Raw genomic sequence first — 14,146 nt, 5'->3', positions numbered from 1 at the left:
GGCTAATAGCTGCTCACCCTCCTACAGAAGACGGCCGGAAGCCGCTCTGAAGGAAACTAGGAGACGGCCTGAAGCCGCTCCCGCCTTCATCAGTAGATGGCCTGAAGCCACTCAGAAGGTGCCCCTCAGAGAGACAGCCTGCAGCTGCTCGCCCTCCTACAGGAGATGGCCTGAAGCCGCTCTGAAGGAAAAGAAGAGATGGCCTGAAGCTGTTCCTGCCTTCGTCAGGAGACAACCTGAAGCCGCTCGGAAGGTGCCCCTCAGAGAGACGGCCTGAAGCTGCTGTGGAGGAAAAGAGGAGACGGCCTGAAGCCGTTCCCGCCTTCGTCAGGAGACAGCCTGAAGCCGCTCAGAAGGTGCCCCTCGGAGAGACGGCCTGAAGCTGCTCGCCATCCTACAGGAGATGGCCTGAAGCCGCTCCGGAGGTCAATCAGGAGACGGCCGGAAGCCACTCCTGCCTTCGTCAGGAGATGACCGGAAGCCACTCCGAAGGTGCCCCCGGAGAGTCGACCTGTAGCCGTTCTACTCTCTTGCAGGAGGCGGCCGGTAGCCGTTCCGAAGGTGTCCCGAGACAGCCACGGCCAGTAGCCAGGCCCTACCACCAGAGACAGCCTGAAGCCGCTCCTTCATCAGGTGCTGAGCCCGGACCACCTACCCACGACTTGGAGGGAGCCCCCAGCCTGGAGAAGTACTGGAGAGGCCCTGTGACCACCACTGGGCTCTTCTCCCTACAGCCAGTGGAGACACCTCTGATGGACCCCGATGTCGGCCGACACCGCAGCTCACTCCTGACGGCGTCCCCGACCCCTCAGAATTCCGGGTGGGACCTCCCTGCACCCAGAAGCCAGAGATCCTCATCTTCCATCAGGCGCCTGACTCAGAAGTTCAGGTGACTGTTCGGCCCTAGTCCAGAGGACTGGACTCCCACCCTGAGCCCAGAAGCCTCGGGCCCCTATGCCCCCAGCAGCCCTGGACGAGAGAGGACGCCCCTACGTGCTGTCCCCCGCCCCCGGGACCTAGCCACCCCTGGTGGATCCCAGCCCCATCAGTAGGGAGGCTGAGACTCAGCTGCCGTCCCTGCGCCTGACTGTGACACGTCCGACCTGACAGTGAGTGAGTGAACACACGCAGCATACAGACAATGTAGGAGTGACGGAGTAAAGTGGGCCGGTGGTTAGAGCATAAAAGAAAGTGGTGGAAAAGATAGTGCAACAGTAAGACAGTGAAGGACAGGCCTATCATAGTGTACAGTGCCGCTGTAAGACGATGAAGATCATACATAGGCCCCTGAGTTGAAGTTCCAGTACTGCCAGCTCCACCCGGGTACATAGTAAAGTAATGTAAAAGTGATCTATTGGCCAAGATATAGGGAACACTCTATGCACCAGTGACGGCACGTCTCGATAAGGTCACGCTTAGGTCCAGTTTAAAATATTAATATTACCCTGGGAAATCGAGACAACCACCACCTCTGGCTTAGAAAATCTAAACTCCCCCACCAACATAAATGTCTAGCTCAAGTGTTGTTCCCCCTAACCAATCTGGTCCTGTACAGTATCCTGCATGATACTATTATTCCATATCTGCAGCCCAAGGATTATAATTGTCCAGGTTGTTTGTATTTGTGACATGTGCTCGTTCTTGTGTAAGATTTAGTAATACACATGTAAGGTGTTGCCTTGAGTTTTGTGTCCTGCCTCTCTCTTCTTTGTTTAAGCTGCGGTCTAGAAAGAGAACCCAGTTACTCACTAGGTGCTCTAGGGACGGGAGGCCGACCCTAAAACACCTAGCATTACAGTATGTACATACAATCAAAGAGAAAAGTTGTGTCCTAATATTTGGTGAAAACATCTGCTGAAAGGCCTCATAACCTACTAAAGTGGACCGGTGGTTAGAGCATAAAAGAAAGTGGTGAAAAAGATAGTGCAACAGTAAGACAGTGAAGGACAGGCCTATCATAGTGTACAGTGCCGCTGTAAGACGATGAAGATCATACATAGGCCCCTGAGTTGAAGTTCCAGTACTGCCAGCTCCACCCGGGTACATAGTAAAGTAATGTAAAAGTGATCTATTGGCCAAGATATAGGGAACACTCTATGCAACAGTGACGGCACGTCTCGATGGGGTCACGCTTAGGTCCAGTTTAAAATATTAACGCTACCCTGGGAAATCGAGACAACCACCACCTCTGGCTTAGAAAATCTAAACTCCCCCACCAACATAAATGTCTAGCTCAAGTGTTGTTCCCCCTAACCAATCTGATCCTGTACAGTATCCTGCATGATACTATTATTCCATATCTGCAGCCCAAGGATTATAATTGTCCAGGTTGTTTGTATTTGTGACATGTGCTCGTTCTTGTGTAAGATTTAGTAATACACATGTAAGGTGTTGCCTTGAGTTTTGTGTCCTGCCTCTCTCTTCTTTGTCTAAGCTCCGGTCTAGAAAGAGAACCCAGCTGCTCACTAGGTGCTCTAGGGACGGGAGGCCGACCCTAAAACACCTAGCATTACAGTATGTACATACAATCAAAGAGAAAAGTTGTGTCCTAATATTTGGTGAAAACATCTGCTGAAAGGCCTCATAACCTACGTCTTACATTACCTAGCCATAGTCGCTAACAATTTAATGTACTACTCAAACCACTGAGAGAAAACGCTAGCGTTTACCACTGAAGGACGTGTGTAAAATTAAAATGCCAGGAATAGCAACTGAGGGCAACACAACACCCCCAGGAGGAGCCTACGGAGGGGCAGACAGAGCTCGACCCAACCCCGGGCGACAGTGACATAAGCCCACCTGGGCCGCGTGCTCCGAAGGTGCCCTTGAGACGGCCAGTAGCTGCTCCCTCCTTCATATTGAGACTGCCGGTAACTGCTCTGAAGGTGTCCTTGAGACAGCCAGTAGCCGCTCATCCCTCCTTCAGGAGACGGCCAGTAGCTGTTCCCGCCTTCATCAGGAGACGGCCGGTAGCTGCTCTGAAGGTGCCCTTGAGACAGCCAGTAGCCGCTTACCCCTCCTTCAGGAGACAGCCAGTAGCCACTCCCCCACACAGGCCACGGCCAGTAGCCAGGCCCCTAAAAGGCCATGGCCAGTAGCTGGGCCCTACGGCAGGAAGTGGCCAGCAGCCGCTCCTCCGTCAGGTGCTGCCACACCTCCACGACGTGATATCCTCCTGGAGGAGGGTCCCAGTCCCGAGGACCTGTGGAGAGGCCCTGTGCCATCCCTAGGGTTGTACTCCGTCCAGCTGGCTCCAGGGGGACACTACCTGACAGACTCCGATGATGACAGACACCGCAGCTCACTCCTAACGGCATCCCCGACGGCAGGAGGCCACAGTCACCAGGCCCCTGTGGCCACCCCCAGGACCCCCGGGTGAGGTCTCTCCCCACCCCGACGCCGACGATCCTCATCCTCCATCAGGCACCTGAGTGCGCAATTCAGGGAGCTGTTTGGCCCCAGCCCTGACAGTGCACGGCCCTTTGCCACTCCTAGTCCCAGACGAGAGAGGACGCCCCTACGAGTGATTCCATGGCTGCTGGATACAGAGGCCACAGGCGGGACTCAGCCCCCATCAGGAGTCGGGCTGTGAGTCCTCCCGCCGCCCCTCTAACCACACAGCCGCCCCACCGACAGTGAGTGACAATGAATAGTGCAGTGACAATGTGATAGTGACTAGAATATCGGGCAGGTGATATCCAATAAAAGATAAGTCCAAGGTCTAGTAATATGTGCTAATCAAGATCCGGGCAAACAGTGACACAGTGAGCGTAAGAAGGTAGATTTAATAAGAGTGCAGTGATTTCAGTAAACATCAGACTAGGCCTTTATAGTGTAATTCCTCAGCTCTACAAGACCAGGGTAATACTTGCCCAGCCTAAGTACAGCTTCTATTTCCCTCCAAGTGACAGCGAGCTATTCCCCTCTGCCCAAAATACTACTAACACTATTTATTGTGCTATTCACCTGCTATCCTGAACTATTGACCAAATAGTATCCTGCACAATACTACGATACCAGTATATGACTTATAATTACCAAGAGTCCTGTTGTTGTGACATCTACCTATTCCACAAATAGAATTAGTCAATACACGTGTAAGGTTGTTGCCTCGAGTTTTTGTGTCCTGCTTCTCTCTAATTTGTCTAAGCTCCGGTCTAGAAAGAGAACCCAGCAGCATACTAGGCGTTCAAGGGATGGGAAGCTGACCCTTAAACACCTAGCATAACAAAAATAAATAAATTACTAAAAGTAGTGGAGAGAGAGAGAGAGAGAGAGAGAGGTGTTGGTAGCTGTTTTGGCCCTCACTTATTGATGCCAAACGACCCACTGATAAGGTGGTGCAATGTCATCATCTTATGCTCAGGCTAATGCTGCCATGTTATGCTTCCATACTGCTCTGATGCTACTTCTCTTTCCTATTATATTATGTATCTTATAAACTCCTTTACCTTTTGTAACATGTCCTGCATCTAATGTTAGCCTACGGGCGTGGGGCTACACCCACGAATTTATAACCACTGACTGTAAAGAACTGTATTTGCTGAAGGTGTGTGGCAGTACCCACCACCTTCATTTGTTGTATAAGCACTCTGGATACTGTTATGGTACGTGTTCTAGGGTCGACTTCTCGTCCTCTGAACACGGGCTACTGAGCTTGAGTTCTCTTTTGAGACAGGGTCTAGAATACACAACAAGAGGAACATGGCATAAAAACTCGGGTCAATCAACCTTACACGTATATTACCTTAATTATAATAGTGAACAGATTACAATATTAATATTATACACTGGTCAGGTCAGGGGACACAACAGGACTAGTTGACTCTGGTCCGGGCTGCTCTGGTCTTGGGCTAATTACAGGTGTCGTCTAGGTGTGGGAGGGAGCTCGTCAGGTGTGCCCTCCCGCAGGAGGCACGAGACTACTGCCGAGGGCTGGGGCGTCCGGAGTGGGCTGCTGGTCGGCGTGGAGGGAGGCCCTTCCCTAGTAGGGCCTTGGTGGGAAAGGTGGCCCTCTGGACTGGGGCCGAACTGGGTGAGCAGGCGGGCTTGCCTTCACCTACTCCTGGAGGAGGACTGCCTGCTAGTTGGGCTGGGGAGGTCATGCCCTGGAGTCCTGGGGATGTCCCTGGGCGTCTGGGGGCTGTGGTCTTTCTTGGGTCAAGTTGCCGTCAGGAGATGCCTGTGGCGTCCCTTCCCAGTGGGGTCCGACAGTGGGGGGGTGTCACCCAGGCGCTGGCTGCAGGGCACTGACTCCCAGGCTCACGACAGGGCCTCGCCAGAGGTACCCCAGCTGCAACTCCTCCTGGGAACTGCACCTGTGGGAGAGAGAGAAGGGTGTCCCACTCGGCCTCTGGGTGGGTGATGAAGCGAGCAAGGGAGTTCTTCCATAGGGGCAGTCACAAAGGCAGTGGACGGGGGAAGTACAGCGACTGTTCCCTTGTTCCCGACGCAGACGGTGGCCATCGTCGCGGTTCCCCTTGCCTCTGAGACAGCAGGCAACGGGCGTACAGTGGCCATCCCTTCTTTCCCGGTGCAGATGGTGGCCATCACCAGGGTTCTGCTTTTCTCTGGGGCCACAGCTGGGAGACATACAGTGGCTGTTTTCCCCTTCCCGGTGCGGATGGTAGCCACCACCGCGGTGCTGTTCCCAGGAGCGGCCGCAGGTGAAGGGTGTACAGTGGCCGTCCCTTCCTTCCTGGTGCAGATGATGGCCGTCACCACGGTCCTGCAGGGGGTAGCAGCAGAAGACCGACTCCTCCTTCCCGACGCGGACGGTGGCTGTCATCGCGGTGCTGCCTGGGACTGTACAAATACAAGTCCCACCCTGATCCTGGCGAGGGCTGACCCAGCCATAGAGTAGTCTGCTGGGGAGGCGTTCCTGCTTTTCGTCTTGTTGAGGGGAAGAGGGGCACAAAGTCGTGGGAGATATAGGCCTGTCTCGCCTGGGCCTTACGCGCGCCCTATGCACCTCCCTGTGGTCTCCCCCTAGGGTGGGTATTTCGACACCCGGTCCGTGGCTCCTCCAGGGGGTGGGTATTGCAACACACCTACCGGGGTCTCCCGTTGGGATGGGTATTTCACCACTGTCCGTGAGGAAAAAGTCACGTCCTCGTGGCTGGAGGTGGTAGGTGTCCGAGGTGGTGGTCCAGTGTGTCAGTGTGAGGTGGCAGAGGATAGTGGTCCAGTGGTGGGTTGGTGGGTTGGGTTCCTGGTGCAGTGCTTAGGTGATGTGGAGGGTGGAGGTCTGTGGTGTCTGCAGAAGGCAGAGGAGGTGAGGTGTCCCTTGGATATGGTGGCGTTTCCCCTGGGCAGGGGACAAGGTCATGCAGCGTATCTTCATCTCTGGTGGTGGTGAGTGGCCGATTCCTGGTTGAATGCTGGCGACGGGTGAGGTGACCTGGGTTTTATGGGAGTTCCGAGGACAGGTTAAAATCCTATCCCTGAAGGATTGGGTTGGTCGAAGTTTCCATTGCGCCTGGTGTATTCTCAGTGTGATGGGGGTTGTGCTGGGTGTGGTGGGGTTGATTGAGAATGGTTGTGGTGATGCTGTGGATGTGGGTGAGCGTGTGACTGCATACCTGATTGGTGGGCGGGAGAGGCGGCCGGATCTGGTTGTAGTGGTGGTGAGGACAGGTGTGAACTGTGAGGTGGTGAGGCCACGTGGTGCAGCGGCAGGGCGTGGGCAGGTGGTTGATTGTCTTGGTGGTGGAGTATGTGGACTTGTGGTGGTGGTGGTGGTGGTGGTGGATGAGGGGCTGGTGTGTGGTCTGGCATAGGATGTGGTTGTGGAGTGGGGGGTTGATTCGATTTGATTAAAGTGATATAAATAGCATATAAGAGACTGTTAAGGTATAATATGAAAAATAAATATCACTATGGAAGGAATGCTACGGCCACTTAGGGTACGGTTCTTGAACCAGCGAATGTCCGTGGCACCCGACTCCTAAATCACTCATTGCAAAAATATCCGCGAGCTAGATCTGAGCGTGCCTTTTAGACCACTAGATTTATTTTTTCCTATTTCCAGACGATATCATTAAACTGAGGTGAAACTTTTTGACATGGAAGAATTATCTATAGCTTTCTTTAATCCGTCACTGCTAGAAATCTGTCTCCACCTGCGAATGACACTGGAATGAAATGAAGGTTTAAACGATGGGAGTGAGCCACGACGCACCAACACCATGGTGTGCAAAACAAGGGTCAAGTATTCACACCTGGCCCAGGAAAACACAAATTCCCCTCAGAATCCCACACTCATCCAGCCTTACACTACGCTATTTGCCTCTAATTGAGTGCATTCACATATATACTGCGGCATGACCTATTATGACTAAAAACTATCTATCAGTGTTTACCTATTGCCAGATGCCATAATCCCGTAAAGGGTGGCCGTTTGACTTTGAGTTAGTTGCTTTACAGGGAGGGGCACTAACCCTCTGTCAACCCATTTGTTGACACGTAGAGAACACGTATGAGTTGGTTACATGGTTACCACTCAGCGTTGTAAATGGTTTCCTGACTTACAGGAAACTATTAAGATTGTCGCTCAGTGTATTGCCAATTGAAGAAGAAAAATGAGTAGTAAACAGCGACAGGAACGATGGGAGAATTGGAAAGAGAGGAGGGCAGACACTGAATAAGAAGGCTAAAGGTGAAGGAAGATGTTGGCAGCACATCAAGTGAGTGAATGATGGTTGCCACTGCCTACCACCAATGGTAAAACAGCACTTAGAAATCTCTCTCTCGCGCTTGTGTGTGAATGCTGTGACCCTCATGGTAGGATATACTCGTATATGCTTGCTTTCGAGTTTCATTGTCCCCTTCACACATCCTTGAATGGTGGAAGTAAAACATCAGTACATCAGTTAGAGGTATATGAGGGAGGGGGGGGGTGAGTTGGGGGGAGGGTAGTCAAATGGTGGGTGACAGAGTGACTTGGAGGCGTTTTGTCTGTGGCCACCCTTTGCGGGATTAGGGCGTCGGGCTATAGATAGATAGATAAATAGATTGGATCCCAGGGGTGCTGGGTGAGGCATTGCACTGGGAGGGTACTAAGCGTACCGCCCTCCGCCTATCGGCTCATAGTCGCGAAGCTCATAGTTCCCTACCCGGGGGTTCCCTACTTTATAAAGACTTGAAAAATCCCAGTTCTGTCCAATACTCGGGACACTGAGCACCAATGGCTTTTATATATATATATATATATATATATATATATATATATATATATATATATATATATATATATATATACTGGAGCATTGTGATAAAGTGGTAGAGTGCATTTTTGTGCACGGGAGAACAAGGGTTCGCACCCCACCAGGGTAATAAACTTTGGGAGTGTTCACCTGGCCACGTACTACTTTGGCGGACATAAGGGGTGCTGTGGTTGAACCAGTGTCACATACTTAAAGTATGTTTGCACCCACACGGCTTGGGCGGGCTGATTACACTTGATACGTACACAGACTACATACACACCCAAAGCCACTCCAACATTACAGTCACACTTACAAGCATTGCTTACCCTACATACAGTCTCTACCAGACAGCCTCAGCCACTTGGTAGAGATACATAGGCTGTATCATCTCCGTTTCGGTCGGGATAGGCCAATCCTACAGTGGACACTCAACGGCTGATGATGGTGATGATGATGATATATATACCGTAGCACCAGTCGAGCAGGGCGGTACTCCCAAGATTGAAAGCTGATGACAGTGAGAGCTAGAGCTCTCATTTCATCAACCCTCAGGACTAGCTTTTTAACATCCTCCCTTGCTGAACTTCTTCAGTGATTCAGTAACACAAGGTAGCCCATCATGCTCTGCAATGCAAGTTCCTCTAACTGTCACCACTAAACTGCAAGCACGTTACACACTACACTTCCTATTCAAAACTAAATATGTCATCAGTTCACGAAGACTCGGAGTCCCCGTGGGGGAGGGGACCAGTAAATCCCCCACCATCCACCCCTCTCCCAATTATGACCAAGCGTGATGCCTGGAACCATTGTCTGACTCACTTCTTCATTTCTGCAACATTCGCTGAGTTTCCTCTAAATTTCTCTCTGTTGAGTACCACCTCTCCTCTATACCTCACCTTCTCTTCCCCAGTGAAACTCAACTGAGTTGGCTGATGGCAAACCTTTCTCTGTATCCTCGTAATTTTTCTAAACTAATTTCAAAGCCAAAGGTAGCTGTTGTGTATGTACAGTATATGCAACAATATAATTATCTTACTCTTGTCTTCCCGAACCTGAATCATCTGAATTCTCAACTCTATGGCTTCGGCTTTCCTGTCATTGTCTGACTATATATCTCTGTGCTGTTTCCTTATCCCCCATTTCTACTGACTATGGAAAATTCTTCGACTATCTTACTTCTAAGATCGAACACATCCTATCAATTTCTCCTCTCTCTGAAACCTCCGTTTTAGGAGATTTCAATGTTCACCACCACCTTTGGCTCTCCTCCTTTCACTGATCCACCTAGTGAGCAAGCCTACACTTTTTCTATCCTTAATGACTTAGAGCAGCTTGTACAGCATCCTACCTGTATCCCAGATCGCTTTGGAGAGAGTTCCAACATACTTGACCTCTTCCTTACAACTAAACTTTCTGCATATGCTGTTAATCTTTCCTTTTTGTCGGGCTCCTCCAATCACAACCTTATCACCTTAATCTCTCCTATCGCTCAAGTAAAGCATGTGGATCCTCCTAAGATGCAATGGTTGTGGCATTTTGGAGTTGCTGATTGGGAGGCCCTCAAGCAGTAATTCTTTAATTTTCCTTGGAATGATTATTGCTTCCATGGCCGAGAGCCATCTGAGTGTGCCTTGTACATTACAGAGGTTATTCTCTCGCACATGGAAGGATACATTCCTTTCTCATATCCTATAACTAATGCAAATAATAATAATAATAATAATAATAATAATTATAATAATCATGGTTGTTTTAATGCTGTTCACAACAAGGAGAAGGACTACAAAAGGTACCGGAGCCAACCCACCTCTTAATATCATCTCTTATATTTCTGCCCGGAATCCTACTAAGCCTGCTCTTCAGACTGCTAATAATAATTTCATTCTTACTAAATGCTCTCAACTCTCCAACTCGAATTCTTCCCGCTCCTTCTGAAACATTGTTAAAAACCTTTCTAAAAACGTTACCTCATCATCCTTCCCTCCTCGTTGCCACTCTGATGTCTCTATTTCTTCTACTGATAAAGCAGAACTCCTTGCTCAGCCTTTCTCCTCCAGTTCCACCTTAGACGATTCCAGTGCTGTTCCTTCATCACTTTCCCTCTCTGACTTTCTCGTGGCTGACATTAAAATTTCTTCAGTTTATGTACTTTCTGCCATCACTGGCCCCAGTACTAACAAGGCATATGGGCATAATGGGATCCCTCCTGTTGTCCTGAAGAACTGTGTTTCTGTGCTTACACTCTGCCTAGGTAAACTCTTTCTCCTTTGTCAGTCAACTTGTACCTTTCCTTCCTGTTGGAAGTTTGCTCTCATTCAGCCTGTTCCAAAGAAAGGCGACCATTCCCATCCCTCTATCTCCCAATTGCTTTTTAACATCCTGTGTTTCAAATTTTTCGAATCAATTCATAAAAAAAAAAATCAAGCATCTTTCTTATCACAACCGTCTTTCTGATCATCATTTTGGGTTCTGCCAGGGATCCTCCACTGGCGATCTTCTCAACTACCCTTCTGATTCCTGGTCATCCTCCTTTTGGGACTTTGGCGAAAGCTTGCCATTGCACTTGACATCTCAAAGGCTTTCGATCAGGTCTGGCATAAATCTTCAATTTCCAAACTGCCCTCTTACGGTCTGTATCCTTCTATCTGAGCCTTCATCTCTAGCTTCCTTTCTGGTCGTTCTATAGCTGCTGTTGTAGACGGCCACCATTCTTCTCCTAGAGCTATCAATAGTGGTGTTCCTCAAGGCTCAAGTCTGGCATAAATCTTTAATTTCCAAATCGCCTTCTTACGTTTTGTATCCTTCTATCTGTGTCTTTATCTCGAGTTTCCTTTCTGGTCGTTCCATAGCTGCTGTTGTAGACGGCCACCATTCTTCTCCTAGAGCTATCAATAGTGGTGTTCCTTAAGGCAATGTCCTATCACCAACACTCTCTTCTTTTTATTCATCAGTGACATTCTGAATTGTACATCTAACCCTATCCACTCGTACGCTAATGATTCCACCCATCACCTTTCCATTCGTTTCTTGGAGCGTCCATGTCAGCAATTACTTCAACAAACAAGAGATAAGGCTATGGCACACCTAATGTCTGTCTTGGTTTATATCTCTGATTGGGGTAAAAGTGATTTTGCTTTCAATGCATCAAAAACTTAGTTCTTACATCTAACAACCTGACAAAATCTTCCGCAGGAGTACCCTCTGATTTTTAACAATATTCAGCTTAATTCTGCATTATCTTTAAACATAGTTGGGGTTTCAATCTCTCGGGATTTATCTTGGAAAGATCACATTACCTCTCTTGTAAAATCTGCATCCAAGAGATTATGTATGCTAAGCCGACTCCGTGCCTTCTTTACCCCTGCACAGTTACTGACTTTATACACGCGTTTTATTCGTCCCTGTATAGACACTGTAGGGTACAGCTCTCATTTGTTGGAAGGCTCCCCACATACAGATCTTCTCAACAAGTTGGAGTCAAATGCTTTTTGTCCCATTAACTCTCCTTCTCTTACTGACTTCTTTCAACCTCTGTCTTTTCGTCTCACTGTTACATTTTTATATCTTCTATCGCTACTTCAATGGTCACTACTCCCCTGGACTCCCTGCTTGCTTCCCTCCACCACTACGGCGGGCGCGTAGCACCCCTCTAGCAACAAACTCTCATCGCTATTCTGTCCAACTCTGTAATTCCAGACTTAACAGCTACTGCCAGTCCTTCATGTATGCAACAAGTCATCTCTGGAACTGTCTCCCTCTGTCTGTATTTCCTTCTGCCTATGATCTCTAGTCTTTCAAAAGCAACGTGTCCAGGCATCTGGAAATGAATGGATCTTGAATTTGGCTCTGTTATCTTGTTTTTGTTTTATCTTTGATGGAACATTTATTGGGCTCCTGGCCTTTGGTTGCTTCTTATATATATATATATATATATATATATATATATATATATATATATATATATATATATATATATATATATATATATATATATATAAGAGCCGTGGTGTTTGTTTGTTTGTTTGTATTTCAATCACTCCCAGACAAAGGGCCAGAGACTCGCTGACCGTTATATACTGTGAATCAGGGTGACCCAAGGAAGGTTTCAAGGGGGCAAATTTCAGATCTGGGTCATTTGAGGTCACCAGTAAAGTGTTTGCCTTTTTGGCCCAGGGAACGCCGGATACCCCTGAAACCAAATTATTGGCATGGAGACTCACGTGTCCTCCAGTTCGGACATAGGGTATGTGAGATTGACCTCCGAGGTCATTTGAGGTCACTGGTTGGAGATCATTTGAGGTCACCGGTAGTGCACGCTCGAACGACTGGACCCAGCAGCCCAATTATTGGCATGGAGACTCACATGACCTCCATTTCGGACAGCGGCTATGTGAGGTTGACCTCCGAGGTCATTTGAGGCCACCAGTTGGAGGTCATTTGAGGTCACCGGTAATAGTAAACAAGTGCGCACAAATATTGTGCGTTTAGTCTGCTAAAGCTGAAATAGAAAGTTCCTGGACCTCTTATAATCCCTCTTCAAAAGCACAAGAGGTACATGGTCTTTTTGGAGTAGAAAGAAAAATTGAATTAGAACAAATAGGATTAGAGTGTTAGCCTTTTTGGCCCGGGAAAGCCGGGTACCCCTACAAGTATATATATATTGTTACGGAACAGAGAAAGATAATGTACACTTTAAGTGAGAATACAAAAAAATCACTACTGTCCCGTAAAGTTCCAGGTTCAAAACAAAAGAGATAAAATTACAAGTTAAAGTTTAATGCACAAACTAACAACAAAACATTCAGGACTCATAAGGATAATGTAATGGCAAATAAACAGGTTAAATATATGGTTAACTGCAATAGCCTCTATTAACACGAAATTAGCAAGAGTAAATTTATCTAAGTCAGCCCTGATAAAATGAGATACCAGATAATACTCAGTGAATGCCAGATAAATTATTACAGATACAAACTATTATCAAAAATGACTGACATAAAACCCAACATTAATCAAAAACCTCACTAGGCCTAAGAATTAACCTTATGCTACATAGTACAAGAAAAAATGCAATAACACTTATACTCAAATTACACACAGCTGCTAGATGTTTGGAGATTTCTTGAGTACTCACAATAATAATATCTGTACAGGGGAGGACAGAGATGTGAACAAAATGAGGAGCAGATCTAAGTGGCAATGATGCAGAGACTGAGCTCATTATATAGGGGCCAGCAGAGCTTGATACAACTTGTAAGAAGGACGCGCAAAATGAAGCCATGGGGACAAAGAGCTGAAAATCCCGTACTGAACTCCAGAAATGACGACTTATTCTACTATAACGGTAGAAGGGGGGGACTGAGGCAGAACACGCTCGTGATCAAACATGCAGCATACTGTGCGTTAAAATTACACAAAGGATGATGAAATCATAGGCTATGTAACACCTCCTCACAAAGAAAAAGAAATTTACAAAGGAAATTTCTTATTACTCTAAAACAATCTGTCTAAAGTCTAGATAAGCAATCTGCAATAACATTTTCTTTCCCCTTGACATGTTGTATGTCTAATGAATACTCCTGAAGAAGTAGACTCCATCTTGTCAATCTCTGATTTTTATCTTTAAACTTACTAAGGAATTTCAGTGGGTTATGATCGGTATAAATGACTATGGGGTCAAAACCAGAACACAAATAAAATGAAAAATGCTGTAAACCCAAAATCAAGGCCAAAAGCTCTTTCTCAATAGTTGAGTAGTTCTTTTGAGGTGGAGTGAACTTCTTACTGTAATAAGATACAGGGTGTTCAATACCCTGATCATCCTCTTGCAGCAAAACAGCCCCAGCTCCTGTATCACTTGCATCAACAGCCATCTTAAAAGGCTTAGCAAAATTTGGAGTAGCGAGCACTGGCTGACTTAATAGAATAGCTTTAAG

This window comes from Coenobita brevimanus, chromosome 24 (genome assembly GCF_032717465.1).
Source record: "Coenobita brevimanus isolate Jiangsu-jjx chromosome 24, ASM3271746v2, whole genome shotgun sequence".
Classification (NCBI taxonomy): Eukaryota; Metazoa; Arthropoda; class Malacostraca; order Decapoda; family Coenobitidae; genus Coenobita; species Coenobita brevimanus.
Note: the sequence above shows the minus strand (reverse complement) of the source record.